The sequence below is a fragment of the Canis aureus genome, chromosome 33, assembly GCF_053574225.1.
Source record: "Canis aureus isolate CA01 chromosome 33, VMU_Caureus_v.1.0, whole genome shotgun sequence".
NCBI classification, from domain to species: Eukaryota; Metazoa; Chordata; class Mammalia; order Carnivora; family Canidae; genus Canis; species Canis aureus.
The window spans coordinates 32,488,633-32,501,110 of NC_135643.1; the positions used below are offsets into that span (position 1 = coordinate 32,488,633).

Consider the following 12,478-nt stretch of genomic DNA (forward strand, 5'->3'; position numbering starts at 1 on the left):
ATTAAGCATCTGCTTTCAGCTCAGGTCATGATCTGAGGGTGCTGGGATCAAGCCCTGCATTAGGCTCCCTGCTCTGGAGACCTACTTCTCCCTCTTCTCCCTGCTTGTGTTCTCTCTTGCTATCTTTGTTTGTCTCTCTCAAATAAATAAATAAAATATTTTTAAAATTCTGAGTCAAAAACAGATTCAGGGTCAATGAACTATTATACTTACAATTATGTAATACATATAAAATATAGATATAGATAGATATAAATTCACAAATATTCTAAAAGTGGTTATTGTCTTACAGTGACTAATTTTTCATTTTCTTTTTTCTATGTCTGTATATGTATTTTTACCCTAACTTTTTATAACATACTTATATATTACTTTTTGACAAAACTAATAGAATGTGTTAAATAAAACTATGCTGCTATACAGTAACTACAACTGTGCAGTCTTTGGAAGATAAATCTTACCTTTATTTACTTGGCATACAAATAACTAGCTATTTGAAAAAGAGGATTGAGTCTCAGTGCTAGAGTGAATGAACATAGGAGAGTCAGAAAACATAGAAAAACCAATTGAAATACTATCAGTTGATTTTTCTTGCATAAATCGCTTCTGTCTAAGCCATAGTTTTTACTGCAGTCAACGTATACTTCTATTTTGAAGAAAGGAAGAAAGAAGGGAAAGAGGAATGGGAACTTTACTTGATATGTATGCTAATAATTTCCTAATTTGTTTCTCATTCTCTTGAATTCCCATAACCTGGATTCATACATTTATACATATACGTGTTGTATTTACATTCATTTTTGCCGTATCTTTGCACATATTATTGTACCTCAAAGTATATCATGTCATTGGCTTGGCCAGAAAATATGGCTTAGAATCTTAACCCTAGCGCATCTAGTTACTGTGGTACATTCTCCACTAGTGCATTATAAGCACTAGAAAATATGCAAAGTCTTCAATAAAAGTCTTGTCTGTTCATAGTTTTTTTTCTTTTCTATAAAAAAATTCTTAGAGGGAATTCCTGGGTGGCTCAGCAGTTTAGCGCTGCCTTCAGCCCAGAGCATGATCCTGGAGACCTGGGATCGAGACCCGCATGGGGCTCCCTGCACAGAGCCTGCTTCTCCCTCTGCCTGTGTCTCTGCCTCTCTCTCTCTCTCTCTCTCTCTCTCTCTATGTGTGTGTGTATCTTTCATGAATAAATAAATAAAATCTTTTAAAAAAATGCTTAGAGCCTCATCATATGTCCTTTTATTTGACCATTTGTTTGAAATGACTTAATCTCTGGTTAAAGCTTGGCTGCTATCATTCATCATTTTCCAAGATAACTATATTCCTACCCAGAAATTTGCTTCCCTAAATCATGTACCGAGTTAGTGCGAGGGATAATAAAATGTGAGTGAATAGCACCTCTTCTGAGATATTCATCAGGTCTGATTCACATCTCCAAAAGTTGCAGATTATTTAATAAGAAACATCTGAAGCCTTTTGGGCCCAGATTCCCTGCCACTCCTCCTCCCCTATTCCCCAGTGGGCAAGAGAGACTGGGAGGACACCAGGAATTAGTGGAGCTTCTTTTTTTTTTTTAAGGTTTTATTTATTTATTAATGACAGAGTGAAAGAGAGACAGAGGGAGAAGCAGGTTCCACGCAAGGAGCCCGATGTGGGACTTCCTTCAGCTCAGGGCGTGGTCCCCACTCCGGGATCACACCCTGAGCCAAAGGCAAACACTCAAGCTCAACCACTGAGCCACCCAGGTGTCCCTAGGTGGAGCTTCTAAAGGCCCAGCTTGTCAGCAGCTGAGAAGCAGACAGAAACACCCCTCCCCAATTAATTCCAGGCTGCAGGCTCCAGCCTTTTAAGGTAGATGTAGCAAAGCACGTCATCTTTGTAGCTCTCCTTAGGAATTTCTTGAGACATATTCTTTAAATATGTTTTCACTCAATAAAATGACCTCTCATTACTTAATCCAAATCCAGAGGTCACTTTTTAGACTTCATCTTTCTCTCTTTTTACAATTTTGACACTGTTGACTTCTGCAAATTTTCTTTTTTGGTTTCCATATCCCCTTGCATTTCTGACTTTTCTCCTACTTCTCTGGCTACAGTTCCCTTTTATATTTTCTTTCTCTGCCCACTTCATTTACTACATTCTGCTCTCTGCTTCCTCTTTCTCTTGCTGCATATTCACATTGGATGAGTGCCCGTTGCTGCACTTATACCAGGTTACACTAAGGCCCCTGTGTTTCTTCTTCCAGAGTTCTGGACTCTTACATCCAAGTGTAAACATCTATTACTAAATTTCTCTATTCTGCATCCCACAGGCATCTCACATATAACATTTTCAACAGTAGACCCATTTACCACCTCCCATCAGTATTTTTTTACATTGATATCTGGCACTAAAAGCCATGTACTTGCTCAAGCTCAACACGTGGGGCTCTCTACACCCCTTATTTCTTTACCAACAATGTCTAATCAATTTTAAAGTTACATTGATTTCATAAATATCTTTGAGAACTACCCATATCTATTAATTATTGGTTTAGGCCCTCAACATCTCAAGGCATATCCTGATCTCCTCAGCCTCTAGCCTTTGTCCTGTTGGATTAGACATTTCCTAGGACCCAGAACATTCTTCTACCCCAGAACATTTTGCAGTAACCATTTGGAAAAGTAAGATATGTCTTCTATCTGAATTCCCATTTCCTAGCCCAGTGCACGACACATTGTAGATAACTAATATGAATTTGCTAAATAAAAATTTCTTGGATTCCTACTTTTCTGCCCTATTTCTTTTGTTTAAATGAGACTTAGCACTACCTAAAGCTCCCTAGCTCACAAAGGATGTAATTTTTCCCCGGAATAAATAAAAAAATAAATCCATCAACTCAACACTTGAAGAATTGCATCCACTTCTCCACACATATATAATGATATCTACTCCACTAGAGACAGTAGGAGGTTGAGACATTTAAGAGGCTCTGGGCCTTGGCAAATGCCTCTTCTAATTTGGTATTGTTTTTAAAAAAAAATCCAGAATTTTTGCTCCATTTAAATATATATAAGGATTCCCAAAAGGAATACTATATATTCTGTATTAACAGGCTCACATTTTAAAGCAGCTTGTCCATAGCATGGCCTAGTTTTTGCTTTTGTGCTATTATGTTATTTTTTTTTTAAGTTTTTACTGTCTAGTCAAAAAAGAAAAAAAGATCTATTCTAGGCTACTTTTATCAAGTATAAGTGCTATCCTATGATACAGGATGCTTTTGCTCTGATAAATTGATTACCCCTGTTAGAGTCAGTTTTGTCCTTTCTTTTTTTTGCTACAAGACTTATATATATTTTTTAATTTAATAGTCATTACAGTGAGTCAGGTACTATTATCAGCAGTATTTGTTCAATAAATGGTAATATTTCCATTTCTTTGCTACGTTGTCATTAGCATGGCTTCATTATTCTACCTCATTTCTATATACTTCCTCCATATCTAATTCTAGCTGTTTACTACAACTATGCCATTTGTCCAATAATAGCTCTTTTGAGTGAGATGACATACTTGCCAGACAAGATTTTCCTTATCTGTGTCTATAGTAGCTGCAGATGTGTCTGCTCTTCAATGTACCTTCCTGATGTAAATGAATAGCTCCAGAGGAGGTTCTGGCCCCACTCCAGTCTCTTCCATCCTGCTACATTTACATTATGCTTGTCCTAGACACAGTATGAGAAACCTTTTCCTAGGATAAGTTTTGATAACATTAATATTCACTGATGAGGGATGGCTACTGGGATTATTAGTCACTTGTATTAGATGGAATGTAAAGGGGGCAGCAGAGTGGTGAGAATGTCTAGTTCCAAAGCAAGGCTGAAAGAAAAATGGAAGATGATACATGCAGAAAGCATGCTTAAGTTAACCATAAGACATGAGTGAAAGGAAGTGTCACTAAAATATGTTCAGTGTCACAGTGTTTTGTTAAATCACTCTGACTACACTTAAGCACCTCAATTAAGAGGCAAAAATCAGAGTGCTCAATTGTTGTCAAAGAATACTTAGTTAAGTTTTGAAAACTTACACTTTTAAAAAGTTTATTATAAATATGAAGATATATGTGTATATATAACAAACATACAAACATATCTATGCAGAGAAACGATATCAAAATTTTATAGTGCTTATTTCTTTTTATTTAATTTTATTTAAATTCAATTTTTCAACTATATGTTGGCAAACCCAGTGCTCATCTCATCAAGTGCCCTCCTTAGTGCTGCTCGTGCAGTTACCCTATACCCCCCACTCTCCTCCCCTTCTGCAACCCTTTGTTTCCCAGAGTGAGGAGTCTCTTATGGTTTGTTTTCCTTTTTAATTCTTCCCCACTCAGTTCCCCCCCTTCCCTTATGAACCCTTTCACTATTTCTTATATTCCACATGTGAGTGAAACCGTATGATAATTGTCTTTCTCCTATTGACTTACTTCACCCAGCATAATGCCCTGCAGTTCCATCCACATCAATGTAAATGGTAAGTATGCATCCTTTCTGATGGCTGAGTAGTATTACATTGTGTGTGTATGTGTATATATATATAGTTTTTGGTGGGGGGTGCTTATGAGAGATACACACACAGAAAGGCAGACGTAGGCAGAGGGAGAAGCAGGCTCCCTGCAGTGAGCCTGATGCTGGACTCGATCCCAGGACTCTGGGATCATGACCTGAGCCAAAAGCAGATGCTCAACCACAAAGCCACCCAGGCATCCCTGTATCACATATTTAATATCCGTTCATCTGTCAAAGGACATCGTGGCTCCTTCCACAGTTTGGCTATTGTGGACATTGTTGCTATGAACACTGGGGTGCAGGCATCCCATTGTTTCACTGCATCTGTATATTTGGTGTAAATATGCAATAGTGCATTCCTGGGTCATAGGTTAGCTCTATTTTTAACTATTTGAGGAACCTCCTCACTGTTTTCCAGAGTGGCTGTATAGTGCTTATTTCTTAGTGGGACTATGGGTAATTCTTATTTTCTTTTTTACTGTATTTTTTCTCCAAATTTTTAAATAATACCATTTTGCACTCATTATAATGAAATGTTTCAAAATCTAGATCTTTAAAAATACATCAGAGACCACTATCCTAAAATCTTCAGGATTTTCATGACCCAAATACTTGATGGAGCCTATTGGAAGACCTCCAGTAGACTGGTAATACCTCTCACTTGTGAGCCAGAAGCCACTGTGTATGAAAAAGCAAGTTACAGTGAAAGAAAAGAAAAGCGCTACTTATTATGCAACATAGATTTCAGAAGTCTTACAGTATCTCAACACACTCATTCCCCAAATCACAGTTGTCAAGGAAAAGCTTTTTAGACCACAGCTGCACATGCACAGAGTGTGAAAGGCTGAGTGAACATGAGGGAGCCAGGGAGTTCCCCCTTGCCAAGTTTTCTCCAAAAGATGTATTCCTTCAGGGAAAAAAAGAGAAGGGTAGGAAACAAACCATAAAAGACTCTTAACGATAGAGAACACACTGAGGGTTGCAGAAAGGAGCTGGGTGGGGGATGGGCTGGATGGGGAGATGGATATTAAGGAGGGCCCTTGTTATGGTGAGCACTGGGTGTTGTATATAAGTGATGAATCACTGAATTCTACTCCTGAAACCAATATTGCACTGTATGTTAACTAACTAGAATTCAAATAAAAATTTGGGGAAAAAAAAGATGTGTCCCTTTAGATTCTGTGTCCCTATCTGTTCCCATTCAGCCTCTTATGAATGCACAGCTCATCTAAGAGCTGGCCTTTCATTTCACTTTCCTGGAAAGGTAGAGTCATTAACTAAGACTGATTGGGAGTTCAAAGTGAACATGTTGAGAATGTGATGTTTACTGGATATCCAAGCACAGGTATCCAATAAACAGTTGAAAATATGCATCTGAAAATTTCAAGAGTTTTTGACAGTTGAAGTTTGGACTGGAGATACAAAGTTGGTGATTGTCAGCCAATACATGATATTTACAACTATGAACTGAATGAGATTACCAAGGAGTAGATTTAGATAAGAAAGAGAACAGGGTCAGAGACTGAGCCTTTGCACATTTCAACATTAAGGAGTCTAGGAGAAGAGGATGAACCAGCCAAAATGGCAGAGAAGGAGAGATCAGTGAGGTAGAGGAATAAACATCAAGAGAGTGTGGTATCCCTTTTTTTAAAAAAGATTTTATTTATTCATTTGATAGAGCACAAGCAGGCAGAGCAGCAGGCAGAGGGAAAGGGAGAAGCAGGCTCCCTGCTGAGCAAGGAGCCTGATGATGGGCTCATCCCAGGACTCCGGGATCATGACTGGAGCCTAATGCAGATGAATAACTGACTCAGTCACCCAGGTACCCCTGAGAGTGTAGTGTACTGATGGACAATAGAGGAGGAAGGGTCTGTGTCACATGCTGTTGGTAGGTTACCAAGGAAGAGGAGTGAGAATTGACCATTGGGTGTTGCAATTGAAGTTTACCGGTGACTTTGACAAGGGCAGTTTCAGTGGAGTAATGGAGCAGAAGTCTGATTGAAGTACATTTAAGAGAAAATGGGAAGAGACAGGTTGAAAGCTCAAGTAGGAGCAATTCTCTCAAGGAACTATGCTGCAAAGGGCAATAGCTATGGATGGAAGCGAAGTCAAGAGACTTCTAAGATGGGAGAAATAATGGCATGTTTGTAAACATCAGAATGAACCAATGGAGAGCAAAAACTCAGAAGAGAAAATTCAGCAATGAGATTGAATAGGAAGAAAGGTGGAATTATTGTTTGAATGGAGTGACTGGTTCTGGATAAGAGAATGGATGACTTATCTCTGAAAGCAAATAGAAGGTCAGAATATGGGATGCAGCTGTTGTTAGATTGGTAGAGGTGAGTGGGAGTCTGTGGAAGTCCTCTTCTGATTGCTGAGAATGAGAGTAGAGGACAAAGGGAGAGAAAGTATGAAATAGGCCACTAAGAGTGGAAGGACCTGAAAATCACAGTATGATTGCTGGGCACTATTATTGGCATCACTGAGTTTTAGAGTCAGAAATTTAAATCAGGGGGCATGGTTATTTTTTTCTCCAGCATTGTTCAGCTGTGTAAAAGTTGTATTTAACTGGAGTTATGATTTTGACATGCACATATTAAAAACAAGGGAATCAAAAGTGTATGCATGTGGTGATTATCATGATTGACCACGGAAATTAAACTGGGTAAAAGGGGGAGAGAGGACCTCAAGTTGGTGTGGACCCATAGAAAGGGTAGGATCAATGGATTATATAGGTCCCAGTGGGATTTTAGGATTGTTGGATTTGGGAGAGTAAAAGAAGACAAGATGGATGGTATTGGACAGAAAGTTGGATACATGAATTTGAGAGCATGAAAGAGTTGTTATTTTTGCTAAAAATAAAGTCTAGGCAGTATGACCTTGAAAGTGAATGCCTGAGGTTAGGTGAAGGACAAGATCTTCAGAGGGAAGGATTTCAAGAAACCAAGAGTCCCTAATCACTAAATAATTGTTGAAATATCCAAAAATAGAGGTGTTTAGAGAGAGTAACAGTGATGCGGAATCTAAAATGTCCTAGGAGCTGGTAGTTGGCATTAACAGTGAGAGGCAGAGGGTGATGACATAAGATTCAAAGATTAGGGAGAGGTATGCAAATTAAACAAGGAAGGTAAAAGCAAAGTCCAAAAATGGCAATGGTCAGGAGGCTGCTCACTTAGAACCAGTGGTTCAGGGGCTTACAAGCATAAGCTGCACCTTGAGAGATTTTTCAAGGTAGTTGAAAATGTAAAGCACTTTATGATATGTAATATATTGCTATTTCTAGCATATGAAAAAGTAGTAATTATTATTGCAAACTCATTTAGCAAAATATTTATAAAAAATAACCAGGAGGATTTTCTTTTTCTGGTAATCCTCAAAAAGTAATAAATAGATTTTTTTTTCAAGTTACTGAGTAGAAGTTCAGAACTTCAAGATAAAATATCATTCAGAAAGGTTTTTCAGCAAAATCTCTTTATTTCATAATTTCTTCATTACAAAATTGTCAGTACCACCCCTGATTATTTAGACCTCTGATAGTGAGGTTTCTAAAATGTCTAAGGAGAGATTTGAAACCCTACCTCTATTTAAGGGAATGAGGGGAGAGATTTGTTCCATTACACACTTTGGACGGGATTTGGTCTTCCTTGATTGACATTTTTCCTCTATGTGTTTCTAAAGTGGTGAACAGGAATGACCAATTATAACTTCTCCACTCTCATTTGGTACTCAGGAAGGTGAGTTCCTCTGTTTCTTACCTGGATATTTCAAGTAGCAATCATGCAACAATGCCGATGACATAATGCAAGAAATAAAGAGTAGAGATTATTCCTTATGCTGTCCATTCTTTTATTATAATAAAATCCTCTGTGTTTAATATTTTTTAAACTAGAAAGTTCTAAATTAGGAATGGATCAAAATTATGAACACCAGTTTTGGATGTTTCCACATGAAACTTTTGAATTAATTATTTTTCCTAAATTATATAGCTACACACAGTCATTGTAGAAATTATTAAAAGAAGGGGGAAATAATTGAAAAGTATTACTGAGAGCTGGACTCTTAATATTTTGACAATTTTTTCTGATTATTTTATGTTTAAAAAATTGTGGTAAAATACACATAAAATTTTCCACCATAATCATTTAAAGTGTACAGTATAGTGGTACTAATTTACATTCAATGGTTATGTTACCATCACTCCTATCTATCCACAGAATTCTGTTCATCTTGCAAGATTGAAACTCTGTCCTATCAAATGATAACTTATCATTCTCCTTCTTCCCTCATCCCTTGCAACCACTATTCTACTTTCTATCTCTATGAATTTAACTACTAGGGGTACCTCATGTAAGTAGAATCATGCAATATTGTCTTTTTGAGACTGGCTTATTTCACTTTGTATAATGTCCTCAAATTTATCCATGTTATAGCATTTGTCAAAATTTCCTTTTTGAATAATATTTAATTTAATATAAATAATATTCCCAAATGCTATAGCATGGCAATAATATTCCTAAATAATATTCCATTTTGTTTATTCATCTGTTGAAGGAAACATAAGTTACTTCTACCTTTTGGCCACTGTAAGTGAGTGTTGTATGAACATGGTATACAAATGTCCCTGCAAATCCCTGCTTACAGTTATTTTGGATATGTCCTCAGAAGTGGAATTCCTGGATTATATGATAGTTCTATTTTTAATTTTTTGAGGAAACACCGTAATGTCTTCCATAGCAGAAATACCATTTTATATTCCCACCAACAGTGTGCTAAGATTCCGATTTCTCCACATCCTGGCCAATACTTTTTTATTTTCTGTTCCCCCCCACACACACGCACACACACAGGAGCCATCCTAATAGATATGAAGTGGTTTCTCATTGATTTTTATTTGCATTCCCTAATTATTAGTGATGTTGAGCATCTTTTAATGTACTTATTGACCATTTGCATATCTTCTTTGAAGAAATGTCTATTCAAGTCCTTTGCTTTTTTTTAAATTAGGTTGTATTCTTATTGTTGAGTGGTAGGAATTCTTTATATATTCTGTTTATTAACTCCTTGTCAGCTATATGTTTGACAAATATTTTTCCCTTTCCATAGGTTTCCTTTTCACTCTGTTTAATATGAACTTTGATGCACAGAGGTTTTTAAATTTCTTGTACTCCAACATATTTGGGTTTTTGTTTTTGTTTGTTATCTGTACTTTTGATATCACACCCAAGAAATCACTGCAAAATTCAGTATCATAAAGATTTTCTTCTGTTTTCTTCTAAGACTTTTATAGTTTAAGGCTTGATGTTTTTGAGTTAGTTTTTGTTTCTGGTGTAAGGTAAGGGTCCAACTTTATTCTTTTGCATGTGGATATCCAGTTTTTCCAATACCATTTATTGAAAAGATTGTTCTTTCCCCCACTGAATGGTCTTGACATCCTTGTTAGAAATCATATGACCATATATGTGAAGGTTTATTTCTGAGTTCTCTGTGCTATTTCATTGGTCTGGATGTCTGTCTTTATGCCAATGCCTCACTGTTTTGTTTTAAGATTTTATTTACTTATTCATGAGAGACACAGAGAGAGAGACAGAGACATAGAGGGAGAAGCAGGCTCCCTGTGGGGAGCCGGATCCATGTGAGACTTCATCCTGGGACTCCAGGATCATAACCTGAGCCAAAGATAAATGTTCAACCACTGAGCCACCTAGGTGTCCCCACACTGTTTCGATAACTGTAGCTTTGTAGAAAGTTTTAGAATTAGGAAGTGTGAAATCTCCAACTTTGTTCTTCTTTTTCAGGATTGCTTTGGCTATTTGGGCTTTCTGAGATTTTACATGAATTTTAGGATGGATTTTTTTCTATTTCTGGAAAAAATGTCATTGATCTTCATTGACTTTTTTTTTTAAACATAGCTGTCACACTGAGTGAACAATGTTATGTTCTGCTTTTCTTCCTTAATATTATACATATCTTATTAAAAATAAACATTACTTCTTGGGGTACCTGGGTGACTTTGTTAAGTGACCAACTCTTGATTTCAGCTCAGATCATGATCTCAAGGTTGTGAAATCGATCCCCACACCTGGCCCTGCACTGGGCATGGAGTCTGCTTAAGATTTTCTCTCTCCTTCTCCCTCTGCCCCCCCTTTCTAAAAATATAATAAATATAAAATAAACATTACTTCTTTTAATTTAAATTTTTCATAAATGTACTTTACAATAATGACATAAAGGAAAATGTACAAATGGAAGTGTAATTGAAAGATTAGAAAAGTTTCTACCTCAAATTATGTGATTTTGGTATACTTTAGATACTATAAACATAAAAATGAGAAAAATTTGATACAAGACTGTAATCCTTATGTTATTTATTACCAACTACAATTCTGATTCTGGAATTCATTTATTTACTCAGCACATTACTGAGTATTTTTGAAGCCCTGGAAACCTAGATATAAATTAGGTATGATGTTCATCCTCAGGGAAAGGGAACAAATACTAAAATTTAGCAAAAGTCTAGTATGTGTCATGAGTTTTCACTTTCTGTTTTAATGTTTGCATTAATCTTAAGAGGAAGTAGTGTTAACTCCATTTAGAGATGGGGAATATAAGGTTCATTTCAGAAAGGCTGAAGTCAGCTGTCAGACATGACACAAAGAGTGAATGGCAGGGCTGAGATACAGCTCAGGGTTAACCGCTTCTAAAACTTATGCCTTTTCACTCTCACTAGTTGCCTTTTAGCACTTACAACCTAGAACAAGAGACGATACATATAGCTAAGTGTAATGTGAACAAAAACTATTATAGTTATGAATTCTGCTAGAAAAGAGTCAACAAAGGATTTAGAGAAATAGCATTATAATTTAAGACTTGAAAACTGAGAGTTTCATTAGATATAATGAAGAGAGCAACGTTCACTCATTCATCCATTCACAAATCTGCATTGAGCTTCTACTGTATGTTGGTCACACAGCTAGCTCCAGCGGTGCAGTGAAGATTTGAAAAAGAATGAGTGTGACACTGACCACCACCCTCAGGAATCAGTCTCTTGAAAGACAGTTAAGTAACTGATGTACAACAGAACCTGGTGCCAAGCTCTGCCAGAGTCAAAAGCAGAGTGCTGGGGGACATTCTTCCAGGGTACTTAGTGCAAGTGCAAAGTGGCAGAGGCCATGCTGAGCACAGCAGCCTGGATTCTCCATGCCAAGTTCAGATGTTTGGACTTCATCCGACAGGCAGCAGACATTTTTAAGTAGGGAAGTGACAAGGTTAATTCTGCTTTTAAGAAGCTATCTGGCAGTGTGTGAAATACAGAGTGTGGGAACATGGGAAGAGATAGGTGGCAGGAAAACTGGTCTGGAAGCTAACAGTCCCAAGTAGAGATGGAGGGAACCCAGTACAGGCAAAAACAGAAGTGACAGAGAGTAGAGACCATGTTTACAAGAAGATAGCAGAATTCATTGGCTGTAAGATGTATAATGAGAATAAGTTAGGAGTCAAGAGAACAGCATAAACAAAAGCTTCAGGTTATATATATATATATATATACACATACACACACACACATATATATATATATATGTATATTCAGAACCACTACATTGCTTATAAGTGAAGGACTCATTTGGCATTTTATCAATAAGTGATGAATGTTATTTGAAATATCAGTATTCCTTTTATTTATTTAGCTATTCTAAAATCCTCTAATAGTTTATTGGATTTTTTTTTTCTCCCAAGCAATGGCCTGCAATGCTATTTACACTATTGATTCTGTTAGCAAACTCTTTCTACATATATAATATAAGTGAAATTTTTATCATTGTTGTGTTGAAACATCATAGATTTTGAAACAATGGATTAGTGAATTTTTTTCTAGAATGAAATTCAAAAGATTGACCTTTTTCTGAAATGGGGTTCAGGAAAATAAT

General features: G+C 36.7%; 1 protein-coding gene and 1 long non-coding RNA gene across 3 annotated transcripts in view; both read left to right on the top strand.

Annotated features, from left to right (window-relative positions):
- Positions 1 to 12,478, top strand: part of LOC144303972 (uncharacterized) — a 209,040-nt gene that overhangs the window by 10,818 nt on the left and 185,744 nt on the right. The window lies entirely within an intron of this gene.
- ALPK1 (alpha kinase 1) overlaps positions 4,474 to 12,478 on the top strand; it is a 118,943-nt gene continuing 110,938 nt past the window's right edge. Inside the window, exon 1 of one of the 2 annotated variants that reach the window (XM_077882300.1) lies at positions 4,474 to 4,518. The gene's annotated coding sequence lies outside the window, so the exon portion shown is untranslated. Of the gene's footprint in view, positions 4,519 to 8,244; positions 8,288 to 12,478 lie in introns of those variants that run through there. The other variant, XM_077882301.1, reaches the window with a different exon arrangement.